This window comes from Ictalurus punctatus, chromosome 1, assembly GCF_001660625.3.
Source record: "Ictalurus punctatus breed USDA103 chromosome 1, Coco_2.0, whole genome shotgun sequence".
Lineage (NCBI taxonomy): Eukaryota > Metazoa > Chordata > Actinopteri > Siluriformes > Ictaluridae > Ictalurus > Ictalurus punctatus.
In genome coordinates, this window is record NC_030416.2 from 9,230,263 (window position 1) to 9,251,111 (window position 20,849).

Genomic DNA, 20,849 nt, shown 5'->3' on the forward strand with positions numbered 1-20,849 from the left:
CCATTTTGCGACAGGACACATACACACATGGCGGTGCTCAACAGTTTTACATCAAACAAGAAAGCATGACTGTGCCCCAAACTGCGTACTTACGTACTATATAGTAGGTGTAATACATGTATCTCAGCTACTATATAGTAGGTAAGTACACAGTTTCGGATGCAGCCCACGGCTTCAAGCAGTCATCTATTTGCACGTATAACATGACAAATAATTAACTGCACTTGATGCGTTCGCAAAAAATAAAAAATAAAAACACCCAAAACTGTATACGGTACCATAACGAAGATGAACTGTATGTTGATACGTGAAATTCTGGAGGGAACGTCGGACGGCATGGAGTGGGGATGTAATGATGTGTAAACACCTTAATCACAATATTGTCTTCTTCAGAATAAGGTCAATAATTAGCTCACTGCTGTACATGTAAATGTAGTCACTGAGTCTGGGTGCTTGGCCCTTGAAAATGCTGCTTGCAGATTTTATTATTATTATTATTATTATTATTATTATTATTATTATTATTATTATTATTATTATTATTATTATTATTAAATTGAGAAAACTCACAAAACTTAGCACTCACATCAGAAGTGGTGGAAATGAGGATGTGGCAAGTTGGGGCATGGTTTAGCAGGAGTGTGGGAGAATGATCAAATGAATGTGGTACACCTGATTATTTGTGGATGGTCATTCAATAATAACTATTATGAGGCATGTGCGTGCATGTCTGTTGGCTTAGCTGAACTGAACCCAACTGAACCTAGCTACTAAACAACTCCGTTACGTTACTTACTGCACAGTATCAAGTCAGTTCTATCTGAGAGCTTTCTTGGTTTTCCAGATCTTGCCTTGACTTCCAAATTTCCCCTTAATGATCATTTCTTAATGACAATTCAATCAGTGGAAATTGTGAGCTAGAACATATCACTTTGATATCTTCTTATAGCCTTCCCCTGATTTTGTATGCATCAATTTGTTTCTTTTTTAGATCCTCAGTCAGCTTTTTAAAGGAGCACATGGTTTGACAACTGTGTAACAAGGCAATAAATCCTAATCAATCAATTAAAGGGTCATGAAACCTCCCTCTTTCAGCTCAAGTCTACCTCTGAAATGTTTTTGAAAAATGCAATATTTTAAATGTGTGTGGATGGCTATGCAATGAAGGGAGGGGGAATGGGCGTGACAGGGACAGGCAGGGGAGGAAGAGGGGGGCGAGCCTTCAGAACACTCACAATAATCTGTGACAAAAAGTTTGCAGTGGCAGCAGTGCACAGGGCTCTGATGAAGTAGATGATTTCTCCCCTCCTGAATTCACAGGGCTAAATGGAGACACAATGGATAGCAGTGCAGGTCCTCTGCCCTATCTATAGCCCCTGGTGTGACTATGGAGGAAAACATAAAACAAAATCGAAGGCAGCACAGATGGGAGAAGTGTCGCAATGGTAGCTAGCTAATAGGCTCGAGCTTTTCATGAATATAAGGGGGAAGAGTCTTCCTTTCAATGCGCCCATCGGTGCCCGTGGAGCTTTCAGAGGTTTAATTAGCTCAAATGACAATTAAAACTGTCATGGTTAAAAATTAGACACATACCCCGTTTGAAGGGATTTAAAAGTCCACGGGACTTAGTACCGCATCATTGTGTAGACGCAAACTGCCTTCATGTGCAAGTCAGAAGTCCATCTTTCTCCAATTCTCATAGCGGTCCCAAGAAAACACACTCGAACCCTTACACCACTGAAACAAACACTTGTGACCCATTTGATGGCCTCACTCATCTACTACACTGTTGTAGGAAAGCAGCATGTGCTGCCATAATAATATGTTTAATTTATATAGTGCCTTTCCAGAGCTCAAGGACACTTTACAATACAATGATACATAAACAATGAACAATCATGCACAAACACACAATGTGAAAAACAAAGAGCAACCAAACACAGAAAATAAATACACAGTACAATCACTGAGAAAATGTATTATAACAGATTAGGACAGATAACACTGAGAAAACAGATACGTTTTTAATTGCGATTTGAACTCAGAGATGGATGTGATGCTGCGGAGAGTTAGAGGGGGAGAATTCCAGATTTTAGGTGCTATAACACTGAAAGACCTGCCACCCATGGCTGAGAGACAAAATCTAGAGACAGAGCCCAGAGGACCTGAGACAGCGGGGCGGGTTGCAAGGGAGAAGCAGTGCACTAAGATAGAAAAGTGCCAAACCATGAAGTAATTTAAATGTGAGCAGGAGTATTTTATATTTAATACGAAATGAAACCAGTAGCCAATGCAGTTCAGACAGGATTGGAGTAATCTGAGCTTGGTATGTGTGAGAAGTCTAACGGCAGAGTTTAAAATATATTGCAACCTAGCAATAGAATTAGCAGGTAGACCAATGAGGAGAGCATTGCAAATCAAGCTGTGAGGAAATAAATGCATGAACCAGTGTTTCAGCAACTTTGAGGCTAAAGAAGGGACGGAGGCGAGCAATGCGACGCAGGTGAAAGAAACCAATTTTAGGAACGAGGTTTATATGAGCTTCACAGGTCAGGGAGGGATCAAAGCTGATGCCTACATTTTTTACAGTACTAGTTGGTTTAATGAGAGTGCTATCAATGTCACAGCTAAGTTCATAGAGGATATGTTTAGTAAGTGTTGGTGTTCCGATAATAATGATCTCAGTTTTGTCATTGTTAAGTTTTTTAAATTGGACTTATTTCATTGACACATGCTGATAGTGGACCAGTCTGGAGAGTGGGAGCAGATCTACAAGCTGTATAGATGTCACGTAATGGACGTAAAGGAGGTAGGAAGGATGCAAATGCAGATAAAAGCTTTATTATATGAGCAACAGGCAGACAAATTCAAATCGTGAAACATAGACGTGTTCATAAACAGGCAATAGGTCAGGCGATCGGCAAACAAGGCAAAACAAGAATCGAGAATGAGCGCAAGAACAATATAAAAACAATCACACACGTATCGAGAAACAAACGCTTGGTATATGGAAACTCACGTAATACTTTGCAAATATTTAGTGTTCAAACAGTCTCTATTATGTGTGGTGCGATTGTGCGTGAGATCGAATGCAGGTGTGCATGATTACAATGAATGTGAGTGTTCTGGGAATTGCGATCCATGGCGGCCATGTTTGTAAGCCACAGTGCAGGATGGGTAAATGTAGTCAATGGTATATATATATATATATATATATATATATATATATATATATATATATATATATATATATATATAGTAGCGGTCCAAAAAAGCTAAATAATTCCCACAAGGCACATACAAGTCAGACAAAACAAACAAAAGTCCAGGCGCAAAATGTTCTTGCACTGGAAGTGAAAAGTGTCTTCTTCTCATAGGATAATAACACACAGTCTCATGAATAATTATGAGACACCAACGCGTCATCGATGTACTATAGTACATTGCCACATCACTGCCTGTAATGACATTTTAAACCCCGAAGACGAAACTAGCGGAAAAAAAGTTCAAAATTAACCAGTTTTCTCCTACAATTAAAATTAACGGATACTAAAATTGTCTTTTAATATGTGAGACATGTACGCCTGTGTTAAAATCTCAGAAAATGTAGTTTAGTTTTTCGTGATGTTTTAAGGCCTAATAAGTTTTGACAAACAGAAGTGTGTCAAAATATTTGCACGTGCCAAATAATATAATTAAATAATTAATTCATTTACCATACAGACTTCATATAAATTCATAATGAACTTTTTCACACTATCTGTTGTTACCCAGATATGGATGGATTCCCTTCTGAGTCGGGTTCCTCTCAAGGTTTCTTCCTCTTAAAACATCTTAGGGAGTTTTTCCTTGCCACCGTCGCCACTCAGTGGCTTGCTCAGTTGGGATAAATTCGCACCTTTAATATCTGTATACCATGTTGATATTTCTGTAAAGCTGCTTTGAGACAATGTCTATTGTAAAAAGCGCTATACAAATAAAATTGAATTGAATTGAATTGAATTTAACTCCATGACACATTTAAAGAGGCTTTCTGTCAGTTTTAACAAAAGTGTAAGTCATGCCGCTTCAGAATATGATATAAATGTTTTTTTTTTATGTCATTTGTAAATAGTCAAAACCTTGCAATTGTGTCGGGGTCTATGTTTTATTAATAGCAAAATAACAGACAAAGTGGAAATTCTAAATTGTGGTCTAGGTGCTATAGTCAACACTAACACCATAACACTACTTAACCAGACAACACACAAGCAGCTTCAACTCAAAGGCTCTGAACAGTTGATAAGACTCAAGTTAAAGTAAAATATAAAATTTTATAAGCAGTATTTGATAGTAAGTCATACACTGAGAAAAACAGCATGCTCTACAAAAAAAAAAAAAAAAATGTTGATGTATGACAAATTAGACCATTTTTTTTTTCTTCTGAGCATACAAATGAACTTCAAATGATAAATGGATGAACTTGACATTGCAAAAAATAAATATATATATAAAATATATATATATAAAATATATTGCATATTATATTAAATGCAGGGAGACATAAGTGTTTGCTGTTGCTGATCTCAGTTCAGCTCAGACAACTGTTGTTCACTGTCCAATGTTCAATGTAAGTAATTCTGTTTATTACCAAATGGAATTTTTTCCAGGATGCCCACAAAATAACCAAATCTTCTGCATGAAACCAAAACAAATGCTGTTATCTGGGTTGAAGTTAAGAATTATTGTGAATGATTACTTTGTTAGGCTATTTATCATTGATATTAAAATAATTGAAAAATTCAGAATTTAAAATTAAAACAAACAAATCATTATTTAAGCCATACTTTTGTAATACATATGAACATCCAGTTCACGCGGCAGTTGTTTCAAAATATAATGTAATGGCACATATTTCATTAGAATTTATTATTGCCTGCTAATAACTAAATGTATTTAGAAAAACATTCAATTCTATTGAGGAACAATAATTTAATAGCATTCAGGAACTATTGTAAGGTATGTATTTGTAATGTTGTAATTCACATAAATTTCAGTAAATATTTTAAATGTTATTCTATAGATTTCCTCTTTTGAAAGCTACCTTGTGCACTCACCTAGTAGCAGAACAAACAGTCACATGAGTCATACAATTCAGAGGAGCTTTGAAAACATAAGAGCATGTCACAGGTGATGTAGTTATTGGTCCATACAGCAGAAGAATGGAAATGATTACTCTATGTAATATATGGCAGGAAAAGCAACTTGGAGAAAACATTAATGATCACTGTTAGAGTGTTTGGTAACACTTTCTATGAAGCCCATGTTTATAGTGAATTTTACAGTGGGGAAATAAGTATTGGACGCATCAAAAAATGTTCAGTAAATGTATTTACAATGAGGCTGTTCACATGAAATTTTCACCAGTCATCAGTATTAACTCAAGAAATCAAGAAATATAAAGAATTCACAACATTAAACTCTATAAATAAAGTGATATGTAATAAAGTGGAATGACACAGGAAAAAAGTATTGAACATGCTAAAAAAAAAGCAGTTCTCCAAGGCAAGGTAAGGCGAGGAACAAGCTGAAATCTGTAAGTAATTATACCCCCTATGTGTGCAAATTAATATCAGCTGGGTTAGTAAGTTGATGGTCTATAAAAAGGCTTTTCGTTACCAAGGTGTCACACAAGAAACAACTCATGATGGGTAAAAGCAAGTAACTTACATCATGTGTTGGGTAACAGTTGGGTAAATTATATCTCATTGCACATTTTACAGATTTCACAGCATAAAATTCTATAAAGCAAAATGGGATTACAACTGTTTTTTGCTTTATTTCTTATATATCAGCTTAAAAAAGAAAAACAGGGCAGACACATTTGTGCACAACCTACATACAGTGCCTTCCATTAATATCGGCACCCTTGGTAAATATGAGCAAAGAAGGCTATGAATTTTTTTTTATTATTTTAAGTCTTTATTATTTAACTTTTGTTCTTTTTTTTAAAAGAGTCACAAAAATGCTCTGCTCTCATGGATATCATCCATCCATCCATCCATCTTCTATACTGCTTATCCTTTTCAGGGTTGCGGAGAACCTGGAGCCGATCCCAGGGAGCATCGGGCACAAGGCGGGGTACACCCTGGACAGGCTGCCAATCCATATCAGGGCACACTCTCATACACATTCACACAGCCATTCATACATTACAGACACTTTAGACATGCCAATCAGCCTACCATGCATATCTTTGGAATGGGGGAGGAAACCAGAGTATCCGGAGGAAACCCCCACAGCACGGGGTGAACATGCAAACTCCACATACACAGAGCCACGGTGGCCATCGAACCCCCGACCCTGGAGGTGTGGGGCAAACATGCTAACCACTAAGCCACCGTGCGCCCCTCATGGATATCAAACAATTGTAAAAACAGGTTTTTTCCAAAAAATATCTTTGTTAAATATGGGTGTGCAACAATTATTGGCACCCCTATGAATTCATGTGAGAAAATATATTTGATCGACCATGACTTCCTGTATCACAGGGGTATAAATATGAGGTAACACATAGGCCAAATTCCCTTAGTCATACATAACAAAGGGTAAGACCAAGGAATATAGTTGTGATGTGCTGCAAAATGTTGTTGATTTTCACAAAATAGGAAGTAGCTATAAGAAAGTAGCACAAGCATTGAACATGCCCATTTCCACCATCAGGACAATAATGAAGAAGTTCCATTCAACTGTTATTTTTTTTATAAATGTTATGAATCAACCTGGAATTAGACGTGTGTCTATACTGTCTCAACACACTTTGAAGAGGATTGTTTGAGTTGCCAAAAATTCTCCAAGGATCCCAGCTGGAGAACTGCAGAAGTTAGTAGTCTCTTGGGGTCAGAAAGTCTCCAAAACAACAATCCAAAGTCACCTACATCACATACAAGTTTTTTGGAAGGGTTTCAAGAAAAAAAACCCTACTCTCATCCAAAAACAAACTCGAGCATATTCAGTTTGTCAGACACTACTGGAACTTCAAATGAGATCGGGTTTTATGGTCAGATGAAACCAAAATAGAGCTTTTTGGCAATAAACACCAGAGGTGATTTTGGTGCACACAAAGAGGAAGCCATATGGAAAAGTACCTCATGCCCACAGTTAAATATGGTGGTGGCTCTTTAATGTTTTGTGGCTGTTTTTCTGCCAGAGGACCTAGACATTATGTTAGGATACATGGCATAATGGACTCTATCTAATATCAACAGATATTAAATGAAAACCTGACTGCCTCTAACAGAAAGCTTAAAATGGGCCGTGGTTGGATTTTCCAGCAGGACACTGATCCAAAACATCAAAATCAACACAAAAATTGTTTACTGACCACAAAATCAAGGTCCTGCTATGGCCATCCCAGTCCCGTGACTTGAAACCCATAGAAAACCTGTGGGGTGAACTGAAGAGAAGAGTCCACCAGCGTGGATCTCGAAATTTGAAGGATCTGGAGAGATTCTGTATGGAGGAATGATCTCAGACCCCTTGCTATGTATTCTCCAACCTCATCAGGCATTATAGGAGAAGACTCATTGTTATCAGTATTGCAACTCCTTTGCTTTTAGGGCTGTGTACAGTGAAGTAGACTTTCCAATCTTTATGATATGGAAATGGTACCAAGTCTGTGAAGATTTTGTAACAATCTGGCTCTACACGTGTCCCTTGTATAAAGACAATATCAGCCTGAATTTTACGGAGACTGCGCAACACATTTGAAAACTTTTCATCCAGGCTTCTTATACCATTAGTGTTCCAGGTGACAAAACAGAGTCTTGTTTTTTCTTTTTTTCTTCTTTTTTCTTGGGGCATCATAATTAATGATTGGACTTCTGTAAATAAAATACACAATTAGGATCACAGTTATTTTAATATTTTTGTCTATTGTATGTTATGTATGTTTATAGCAAGGATCAAGCAGTATGTCACGGATTTCCCCTCAACTGCTTGAAGCACAATAGCACGCTCTTCTGGGTTTATCAGTGACTTTGTTCACTTTCTACATGTGTGTTTTGTTATGGATTATGACTTGTCTCCGTCCCTGTTACATTATTGGATGTCTCCCTCACGTGTCATTATTATTCACAGCTGTTTATGCTCTACCTTTGATTTCGTTAAGTATTTAAACCTATCGTGTGCCTTTGTTTATGGTGGAGTGTTTGTACAGTATCATGCCTTTTGATCCTCGTTTTTGTTTCATAGTTTTGATCCTGTTCTCATCCTCGTTTATCGATTCCTGTCTTAGCCTAGTTCATCCTCTTTGATTTTTGCCTGACCATTTGCCTGTTTATGACCATGTATTTTGCCTTTCCATTTGGATTTGTATCTCTCTCTTCAATAAAGCTCTTAACTGCACTTGCATCTGTCTCTAAAACGTTTTACATGACACATCACCTATCTTAATTGTTTCATATCGGGCCATAATTGTGTGAAGGATTTTGAGAATGTCATTTTATGTACAAAGTCCACTATGTATTGTGTGTTCTCAATACAGTTTTTACCACATACTCATTCACCTTTTTTAGACTTATAGTTGAAAAGGCATATATGTGAACTGTATATTAGTGAAGACATTTGTAAACCTGACTAAAAGATATCATTTGCTGTAATAAATATCAATACCAAAATAAATAGTGTATCATACAGATTTCCTTGTTGGAAACTTACCTTGTGCTCAGCAATCAGCTGGTGGTACAAATGTAAGACTGTATGTGTATGATCATTTGTTGTTTTCTTTTGCTTCTTCATTACTGTATTAGTTAAAAATTGGTATATTGATGGCTTTATATATTTGTCATTGATTGTGGATTTTGGCCTGTTGGCATTCAGTATATAAAAAAAACATACTTATATCCAAATGTCCATGTTTATTACACTTTTCCTAAAACATAAAGTCTAGTGACAGAGAATACTGCAAATACTAATACTGCTGTAGATTTTGTCAGCGGGCTGGTTATTTCTATCCTTTAAAACTGTTATGAAATCTGGAAATAAACTCCAATCGTATATCATTAGTAAAATGTCACTATGCTGCACTTAAAGGAAAAGTGCATCTTAAAGGAAATAAGAGGAGCCGAATATCTCATCAACTATCCAATCCACACCTCTTGATAATTTATTCATTCAAAACTAAACCGTTTACATTTGCACCATTATGTGCCATGTCAGCATGTCCGCTAATGGGTATAAAAATAAAAATATTAATGCTTTGTTTTTTCAAGCGTGGCATGATCACAAAAATAAAGCCCTATATGTTTCATTATGGGCATGTTTCTTAAACAAAAAAGGAGGGAAAAAAGCAATTTGTTGATGTTATTAGCATGTATGTCACATGTTACATATTAGTTACTCTTTTTCCAGAGTTCAGAAGTAGAAAGCTACTTGATTTATATTCTTTACAGCAATCAAATATTATATTTTCATAGTAGACCTATACATTTGTGGCCTGATGGCAAAAGATAAAATATTATGCTTGCAGATAATTGCAAATATGTAATTAAAATATTTAACAGTGAATAACATACACAATATAAATATGATTTGCAGTATGTATGGACATGCCTAAATCGTGCAAAGATGTAGCCAAAGATGATTATACAGAAATTGTTTTTATTCAATTAATATTGTGCTAACATACACATGAAGATGAGAAGCATATATACTGATAGATTATGAACCTTTATACAACAGTTAGTTCTGGTCCACTAATTTGATTGGTCGAGCGGCATTCCAAGAGTGAATATATTTCCTTTAACTGCACTGGAAAGTTTCACTGTGTGTATCACTCCGCTCGTCTGTGTTCACCACATAAACGTTTCACTTCTGAGTTTGAAACTGTTACTACAGTAGATTCTGTGACATCATCAGGGGACATTTTTCTTTTTCTCTGTTAATCTCTCTCCATCTGTATCTCTCTGCAGAGGTTTCTTTTTATTTGCTTCTGAACTCTTAGTTTTAGGCCAAGAGGACATTTATCAAAATCTTTCTGTAGTTTAACTCTATAGCTCTGTAGTTTGTATTTTCCCATTTTGTCCTCTGGCATTAAAAATAAAATCTATTCTGTAATGACCCATTGTGAAATTGTGTAAATCCCTTATCAGAAAAGTGAAGGTATTGTGTCTCTCAGATTCAGAGAGCAGTATGATCTTCTAAAATAACTCTTAGGCCCAGTTTCGTTTTACGCATAACTTTTGCTATGGTTATGGCTGTCGTGTACACTACTCCAGCGTTTTCGACTCTCAAAAACGTAGACTTTTGGACACGCTGAAAACTCCGTTTTAGTTTGAAAACTCTGGGCTTGCATTTCAGTGTAAACAGACCAAAACGAAGACTTTTGAAAACAAAGGTGAGGCTCCGTCCACATTCACCCCCTGATTGGGTCTTCTGAATTTTGCGTATCTTTCCCTGATTTCTCAAGCCCCTACTAAATGACCATTACACTGCCTTAATCGTATACACAACACCACGGAGACTGAACTGCAAGCTTTGCTGACCTTGTTGTCATTCTTAGCAGCCATTGTGCAGTTAAATTCTGTATTTTATAATACTGCAGCTGCCTACATGCACAAGAGGCGAGCTATTATTAGAGCAATCAGCAACAAATCTTATTTCAAGCAGCGTAAGCCCATGGAACACCGGTTTTTGTGCCTGCCTGTGACTAGCAACCAACTTCCTGTTCATACTTGCATGCGCATGTCCAGTGTGCTTGAATGGTCATGTGACAAACGTTTTCAGTTGTGTAGTGAGGACGGAGATCCTTTCTGAAACACAGCGGAAACGCCAGTGTGGATGAGGATTGTTTTAATTTTAAAACACCGTTTTAAATTTAAAATCAGGGATGTTTGGTGGTCCCCCTATTTAGCTAGCATGATTAACAGGCACTCAACCAATGCGAGACATGAGACCGCTTGAGTCATTGGGTAGAGGCTGTTGCACTGGCCAATCAGGAGGCGTTAACAGTAGCTAAGTTTCTGTGTAGGGAAGTTATTCCACAGTTTGGAGTCCCAGATTTCATCAGCTCAGACAATGCTCCGCATTTTGTTAATCAGGTTATAGATGCTGTAGCTAAGGCCTTGTGTATGGAGCATAAGCTGGGGTGTGTGTACCATCCACAGTCACATGGAATGGTAGAAAGGGCAAATGGAATACTGAAAAACAAGGATGCAAATATTTGTGAAAGCTTGTGGCTTAACTGGATTCAAGCATTGTCACTAGCCCTAATGAAAATGTGTTCCCAGACTAACAGTACTACTCATTTAACCCCACACAAAATGTTGACGGGCTACCCTATGCCTTTGGTGTATACTCGGGGCCCCTCCAAGGGCCCACCTCTTGAACAGCTAGAGGGCGAAATGCAGGAATATGTGCACCGCCTAACCAAAATCCAGAGGCATTTGTATTCTCAGGTTCATGAGGCAATCCATGGTGAAGACATCACCACACCAGAGAGACTGGTGGAACCAGGGGACTACGTGTACATACGCACGTTCAAAAGGAAGCACTTCAATGACCCTCGAAAAGAAGGCCCATTCAAGGTTGTTGGAGCAACTCCAACTGTGGTAAAGGTCAAAGGCAAAGATCACTGGTACCACTTAATCCACTGTAGCCACAGGGCTGGAAAGGGCAGACTTTTGCACCCTACTGAGAATGGGGAAGATAGGCTCCAGCATCCTAATCAAGGAGGGAAAGCTAGACTCCTGCATCCTGCTGGAGAAACAGGCGGCACACTCTCTGTAGATGATCTGTAGATGCAAATGACAGCGATCCAGGTGACCCCTAGGCAGGTCCATCCCACAGAACATGTGGACAAGTTAGGAGTTTGAAGATCGCAGAGCATGCCGATAGACAGCAAGTGACAGCAACACCCCTACGAACACACTAGCTGGTAAGACTCCAGAGCACAGGGCATTGATGATTCCAGGCAGAGACTCCACACGGGCAGTACCAGAAGTGGCTGTCATACCACCTGGGGAAGTCCCTGCACCTCCGGCCCCCCTCCTAGACCCAAGCCAGATTCCCGAGGACCCTTTTATACTTGATGCTGAGATTGAAGAGGGGGTGATGCAGTTGTTAGAGGAAGAGTGTCACCCATACGAGCAGCCATTTTGGACTCTAGATCTATAGGATCTGAGAGATCTCGACATCCTTCCTGATCCCCAGTGACCCCAATAGCACCTGAACACTATCCCTGTCCTAGATAAAAACCAGCAAATTCTACAGCTCCTCTTGCCTGAATTGGTAGTTCCATAGCCGCAGGCAGCCCATGCAGTTGGACAAGATACCATACCCCAAGCTGGCCCAGTGGCCATACCCCCGAATGCGGCTGAGCCGCACCAGCCATCGCACTAAAAAACGGGTGCTTCTTGCGGCCATCGTTCTAATAAATGTTGTCGGAATGACTGCACTTGTTATTGTCATTGTAGGTTCAGAAAATAGCACCTACTAAGGTCCAGAAAATAGTACCCATGACTGAAACATCATTGCACCACACTACTGTCAGAAACAGCAGCACAATCTTTCATTTGTGAGTGCCTAACACCAGGCAGGCTGACACTATACTCCCTCACCGACAACACTAACACACTAATGGCCTTCCCATATCGATGAGGGCTACTACTCTTGATAATATAGACCATAGATGTGCCTTAGCTTTGTAAATTGGCCAAGGGTACAAAGTTGTGTAAAGCAGACATAATCAATACAGTCCATTGTAGAACAAGTGGCAGGAGCTGATTTTTTGCAGCAGATGGCAGGCACGCGATATTCCTCCAATTCGTTGCACAAGTAGGTCCATTAAAGATTGCTGGTCGCCCAAAGTTGTTTCTTTGCTTGGCCGGTGCCTTCATAGTCAGTAATATTACCAAGGCGAATATGATTACTCACATTAGGGGCCTGAATACAATATCGCACCTCCACTTTTAGTTTCACTGTAACCACATGGCATGCAGTGATCACCCCCAAACTATCATAATCGAGAGGACCGCCACCCAAATGCTAAAGCTGCAGAGATATAGCATTTATGCGGAGGCTACCCGCCTCCACAGTAATTTGTATTTGGATTGGATGTTTCACACGACTCACACAGTTACCAATCACACGTCTCATATGTCATGAGCATACTGCTCGACCCCCACTCATGCAACCTTTGGGAAATTTGGATGAATGTTTAGTAGAACCTTACAATGAACACTACTTGTGTCCTATGGTCTGCCTGTTGGGGGCAGCTTCCTTTAACTATGGCCCAGTTTGGATGTGTAACGTTAGCCAAAGCTATTATTTCTGCCCAGTGAGTACCCCTCTCGATGCTTCTATTACAGTATATGTTGGCTTCTCATCCACCTTTCCTCTCCGTGTTTGCTCTGAGGATGGCCTTGATTTTGTAGGCAACATATCTAGCAACTGTACTCACATTAAGCCAGCCCTCGTCTCTATGGTGTCTACCCACACCCAGAGTGAGAAGAATACAGAGTACACATGTTCAGACTCATCGATGGATCGTATACAGTTGCCTGATTTAGTAAATGGCACTTTGCGCTTGGTGGACATTTTTGGTATTGTGGAGGAGACAGGGTACACCAGATCCTCCTGATGGATCGGTTGGGGTGCTGCAGCCTGGTACTCCTGGAAGGTAAGACTCAGGCATCAAATTCTAAATTTGTTTATATTTACAAAATACAATTAAGTTGGTCAATGAAAACATTTAATATCTTTTCTTTGTACTTTTGTCAGTTAATTAACGTTTCAAGAGACTTGAAATGTTAACTTGAAAGCACAAGATAGGCTCAAAGAATGCAGGTAACTTGAAAGCACAAGATAGGCTCAAAGAATGCAGAGGGACACCCATGTTTGTTTTTGATGGTTGTTAATCACTTGATCTCAGTTCTTAGTTCAGACAACTGTTAAGTAAATGTTTCCATTGTAAGTGATTCTGTTTACCAATTAGAATTTTCCCCTGGCTCACCTATCCTCTATGTTAAGCTTTTATATTAAGTCCTTTAGGATAATTAGATCTACAGCAACAAAACAAGGCAAATGATGTTATCTTGGTTGTAGTTACAGATTTATAGACAATGATTTGTTGATATTAAAAATCAAATAATCCATAAAACACTAACATAAATTTGAACACAGCTGAAGTTCATTATTTTAAATTACATAATTTAAAACTAAAACAAATCAGTATTTGGGAAGTACTTGTGTAAAACAGAAATACATATGAACATCCACATACATCACAGACATTTACTTAAACTGTGTTCTGTGCATTGTGTTATTATGTGTTTGACTTCTGCTTTTAGGTAAAAGAGTATATTATAAAAGAATCATATAATATTGTCTAAGAAAGTTAGAAAATATGGTGTATAAAATATTATTTATAACTTACCTTGTGCAGTCAGCTGGTTGCAGAAATTAAGTGTGTGAGATGAAGAATCCAATTAGGCACATGATTTACAAGAGCTCAAAAAAAATGTGGAAGCATTTTACATAGGAAAATATGCCACAGATGTTGAAAATATCTGTTCCCTAGTATTTACAACAAAAGTTGATGATTATGGCAAGATTTTTATTTTATTTTTTTGCTCCTACTTACAAAGCAAGAGAAATGAAAGTGAAAAACAGAAAGCAGCTTACGGTGGCCGAGAAGTGCAAAGCAAAACACAAATATGAAAACAAAATAACAAATCCAAAAACAAAACAACAAATTATAAACACAATGACGAATCATAAAACACATTAACAAGTCAGAAAACACATTAACAAATCAGAAAACACAACAACAAATCAGAAAACACATGAACAAATCAGAAAACACAACAACAAATCAGAAAACACAACAACAAATCAGAAAACACATTAACAAAACAGAAATTTGGTGGATTGACTGTATTAATTAACACTTGTATGTAATGAATTCACATACATATTAGAAAATAATGTATTGATTACTGTTTAATTGATTTAGGGACGGATGGGGGTAAATATGGTTGTTCTTTCTAAAATACACCTTCTTCTACTCCTCAGAAAGTTTTGCCAAAACCAAAACTAGCAAGACAGAGTACATTTTAGACAGAGTTTACCTCAGGAGTCAGCTTGAGGACAGGAAACCCAGTGAAAATGAAAAAGCCTGTGGAAATAGTTATTTTCTATATTTTTTAAATAAACAGATCAAATTAGTATGACAGGCAGTAGTGTTTTTTATTCTCTTTGTATTTTTAAATGTAATATATTTATTAAACATAATAAATAAGCATAATAGTGAATAAACATGACAAGCAGTTGTTTTTGTTCTTTTTATTATCAATTAATACGATAAATGGGACAAATGAACAGTGAAAAAAATTAACTTTACTTTTATATGATACAATCCATAGGTTGAGGTGCATTCTTGTTTGTTTGATTTGTATAACGGACATCAGAGGAAACTCATCTTAATCAGACCTTGCTTATATCCGATGCATACATTATGATTTCATGACCTTGATGTAATGTCATGGTTTCATACATGTGTGTACAAATAAGTACTAATAGACACAATATTAAAAATTCTTATTTAAAAAAAGATATTTTAGCTATTTTATAAGCTGCTGAATAATGAGTATGGAAGCCATATTGTTAAATAAAACCAAATTTGCAATAATTAAAGTGATAATTACAACTAAGACTATACCTGCAGCAATATACTGGAAATTTACTAGACTAGATTAGATTAGATTACTAGATTAGATATTTATTTGAATGCTTTTCATCTTTCATATATCATCATATTAATATTTTATATCTAATTTGTCTTTTGTATTCATGTAACTTTTTTTTTTTTTTACAGGAAAAAAATACTATTACCATCTTTGCATATTCTCTACATTCTCTTTGCATTTTTTATTTTTTCATGACAAGTCCTTGTGTTTGCAGTGGTGGTCTAGGTATTACTGAACGGAAAAAAAACAAAACAAAACAAAACAAAAAAACTCAATTAAAAACAGGACGGGAATGGCACTTGACGACAGCAAATCAGTCTCAAACAAATATATTGTGTTGAAAGTGTTATAACATCCATAACAAGATAAGTGGCCTAGTGGGCAAACGACATGTCAGGATTAATTGACTATGCTAACACCCACTCCCATCTAACTGAACTGTGTTGGCCACTGTACATTCTGTAGTTGTGCTTCACGTACATGGACGAGAATTGTAAGTGGGTCCAAGGAGACAAAATCGATCCATTTTTGTTGCACCTAATTAACCACCAGAGCTCCATTCTTGGCTAATCTTAACTAATGCACCTTTAAATGTTTGTGATTGGGGATTTTGGACTGTTTATGTTTAAAATAATTAAATTCACACTTATATCCTTGTCTCAACATTTATTACACTACAACTAAAATTTTGACATAAAATCTAGTGACAGAGAAGAGAGGAAATACATTTGTTGTAAGTTCTGTCATATTCGATGTTGTAAAAAGCTCTCTAGAAGGGTTTGTGTGTCATACATATGATTTGGAGAGAAGTAAGGTCATGCAAAGATTTAGCCAAACATAAATGTACACTTTTCAGTTAATTATGTGTTAACATAGACAGGAAATGTAAATACATTTACAAATCATTAGACGCATTAACTAAATACATGTACAGTGCCCTCCACTAATATTGGTACCCTTAGTAAACATGGGCAAAGAAAGCTATTAAAAATTGTCCTTATTGTTTACCTTTTTGATCTTTTGTTTAAAAAATTAACAAAAATACTCTCATGGATATCAAACAATTGCAAACAAAACAGAGGTTTATTTTTTAAAAAATCTTTGTTAAATATAGGTGTACAACAATTATTGGCACCCTTTTAGTCAATACTTGTGCTACCTCCCTTTGCCAAGATAACAGCTCTGAGTCTTCTCCTATAATGCCTGATGAGGTTGGAGAATACATGGCAAGGGATCTGAGACCATTCCTCTATACAGAATCCATTCTGTGGTCAGTAAAACATTTTTATGTTGATTTTGATGAATGTTTTGGATCATTGTCCTGCTGGAAGATACAACCACGGCCCATTTTAAGATTTCTGGCAGAAGCAGTCAGGTTTTCATTTAATATCTGTTGATATTTGATAGAGTCCATGATGTCATGTATCCTAACAAAATGTTCAGGTCCTCTGACAGAAAAACAGCCCCAAAACATTAAAGAGCCTCCACCATATTTAACCGTGGACATAAGGTACTTTTCCATATGGCTACCTCTCTGTATGTGCCAAAACCACGTCTGATGTTCATTGCCAAAAAGCTCTATTTTGGTTTCATCTGACCATAGAACCCGATCCCATTTGAAGTTCCAGTAGTGTCTGGCAAACTAAAGACACTTGAGTTTGTGGTGATGTAGGTGACTTCGTTTTGTAGTTTTGGAGACTTTCTGACCCCAAGACGCAATTAACTTCTGCAATTCTCCAGCTGTGATCCATGGAGATTTTTTGGCCACTCAAACCATCCTCTTCACAGGACATTGAGACAATATACACACAAATCCTCTTCCAGGTTGATTCATAACATTTCCAGTTGGCTGGAACTTCTTAATTACTTCTCTGAAGGTGGAAATGAGTATTTTCAATGCTTGTGCTATTTTCTTATGGCATATTCACATTTTGTGAAGCTCAACAACCTTTTGCCACACATCACAGCTATATTCCTTGTTCTTACCCATTGTTATGAATGTTTAAGGGAATTTGGCCTATGTGTTACCTCATATTTATACCCCTGTGAAACAGGAAGTCATGGTTGAACAATTTCCTGTTTCTAGTCACCCAGTGTACTAAAAATATTTTAAATATCTATGGAAATATACTTCAAATATATTTTTCTCATATGAATTCATAGGGGTGTCAATAATTGTTGCAAACCTATATTTAACAAAGATATATATTTTTTTTGGATAAATGTGTGATGTCCATGAGAGTAGAGTATTTTTTGTGAATTTTGTTTAACAAAAGATAAAATGGTTAAACAATAAAGAGAATTTTTCACAGTCTTCTTTGCTCATATTTACCAGTGGAGGGCATTGTAAGTTTAGCTACTGCTAAAAAGTCTACTAAATAATAAATTCATGTCTTGCACAGTTGTTAACAAGATTTCAAGATTTTTAGCTACATACCTTATATAAGCATAGATTACAGATGTTTAAATGTTAACTGGTGTTTAACAATACAAATACATTATTAAAATATTAACAAATGTTTTGTCATCAAATAAACCGATTGAATAAGCATTAAATCTATAGCTTAATGATTATTTTTTTACGCAAATTATTAACATATACAAATAGTTACAGCTCATTTAGTAATAAAGAAATATATTGAAGGGGATACAGGAAAATATGTGCACAGTAATAATCTAGTTTCCAAAATCTAGTGGAAAGCAACTTAAATGTATTTTACAAGGAAGCAAAATGCAGGACTGCCATATTTAATACTATTCATAATAACAGACTTTTTAACATCCTTTTGTCTTATTTATTTGATAAAACTCAAATTTCTGGATTTTTTTTTAATCATTAAAGGCTGATTTATTCTTTGGCAAGCTCATCTCTGCAAGTCATGCTAATGCTTGCACATGGTAAAGTACCAATACTTGCATGTAACATAAGCAACATACTCCTCTATGAGGCAGTGTCACATGTACCACACCAAAATTTACTTAATTACAGCAGCGAAGAGACAAAAAACAGTGTGAATTCTGTGTTTAAATGTAGGAATAATAAAGCTGGCAATAAAAAAGTTCTGTAAAAAATATTTACTTGTGAATTTGACATCAGTTTGAGTTTGCAAAAAAGTTGACTAATGAATGTATATGTTTTAATAATGGTCTTATATTGTATACTGGACAGCCCTCTGTGTTCTGCTCAGAATGTTGTGTTTTCTTTAAGTCTATATTTAAGCCCTGAATTTTTCACTTGATCTTTGAAACCATTCAGTTCATGCTCTTTTAATTTTGTATGTATGAGCAGAACTCGTCTTTGATAGCAAACCGTGGCCATACACATGATCTCCTTACAGCTGCGCTTATGATGACACGTACCACCTAAGTGTCTGAAATCCTCACACTTGTATCTAAAATCAAAAATCTGATCTGCTAGGTGCTTTAAAGCCAGATTTAGGATCGTGTTGGTGAGAGGACAGCCAAGTCGCAAACGCCTGAGTTCTCGAGAGCTTTGGACGCTAGGAAGAATGCAGTCTAGAATGTCAAAGTCTGGTGGGGGGGTGGAGGGGATCTGTTTTAGATTGTTGAGGGCGTCTAACAGGAAAGACCACTTGATTTCTTGTTCACCTGTCTCAAAGGTCACGCTGAACACAGTGTGAAGATTTTTTTCTATCTTCCCCTTGAAAGAAGGGGTAATGAATGCATCAAGGCGCTTGGCCAAAATTTGAGTGAATATCAAATAGTTCACATTGAAGATGTGTCTGTCTCCTGAACAATAAGACTCATCAAAAGATGTATCTAGACATTTGTTCATTAACATGTTGTTGAAGCGTATCTTTAAGATTCCCATAATTGAACATTGAAACCATTTATAGTTGCGTACTTCCAGTTCATCAAGTCTGTGTTCTTCTGAGTTAGTCAAAGACTTGATCACACTCAATATTTCTGCTCCACTAATCTTCCCTGCTGTCACGTCAGAATTGAATTTATGTTCCTCCAACCGTTTGGCAACATTTGGGGTTTGCTTATGAATGGTGAGTTTAAGGACAAGAGGATAATGATCAGAAATGTCTTGTTCACGAGGAATAATGTCATACACCTGTTTCATTTTGTCCTCCGGCATGAAAAACATGTCTAATCTGGAGTAACTCTTCTTTTGACGTCGTGTGAAGCCCTCCTCAATTGGGAATTTATATGACCAGGTGTCCTTGAGATTCAGAGAAACAGCAAAATCTTCTAAAATAGCTCTAAATGGTGAATGCCTTGAAGTTGAAGGTTTCCGATCAAAGCTGGGATCTAAAACTGTGTTGAAATCACCTCCAACCACTAGCACACCCACAGCTGTCTCTATCAAATACTCTTTCAGTCTACCCAAGACAATTCTGTCTTCCTTATGATTGTACACATTTACAAGAGTGTATAGTTCACCATACAGAGAACAGAAGAGCACAATGTAACCCCCACTGCAATCCTCATCATGGCATATGTACTCAAATGGTATGTCTTTTTTTATTAGTATTGCAACTCCTTTGCTTTTAGGGCTGTATACAGTGAAGAATACATGCCAGTTTTCCTTTTCAACTTTCTCGAAGATTTGGTAACACTTGGGTCCAACATGTGTCTCTTGCATAAAGACAATATCAGCCTGAAGGTTACTGAGGCTGTTCAACAGTTTTGAAATCTTTGCCGATGACTTTGAAGTTTTTTTACCTTTTATACCATTTGTGTTCCAGGTGACAAAACAGAGGTATTCATGTTCTGCTTGTGATGACATTATTAATGACTGAACTTCTGTAAATAAAACGCACAAATTAAAACACAATTATTTTATATTATTTATGTCTATTGTTGTGTTGTATTTTTAAAAATAAAGAAACTTAATCACAAATATCAGCCCCAAAATAAATACTATATTATAATAATTGCCTTGTTGGAAATGTACCTTGTATGCAGCAGAAAGCTGGTGCAAATGAAAGAAATTAAGAAATACGTCTTTAAGAAATTATGAAATAATTCATTATTTAAGTTTACAGGAATGACTGTGGAAGTTAATCACATCACGTGTGTTGGGTGAATTATCTTTATGTGATTTATTTCTTTTTTTTAATAAGCTTTCAGAAAAATCAGAGCAGAGAAACACAT

At 36.8% G+C, this 20,849-nt stretch overlaps 1 protein-coding gene across 2 annotated transcripts in view; it reads right to left on the reverse strand.

Annotated features, from left to right (window-relative positions):
* Window positions 1–20,849, reverse strand: part of LOC108278470 (uncharacterized) — a 203,173-nt gene that overhangs the window by 26,118 nt on the left and 156,206 nt on the right. The window lies entirely within an intron of this gene.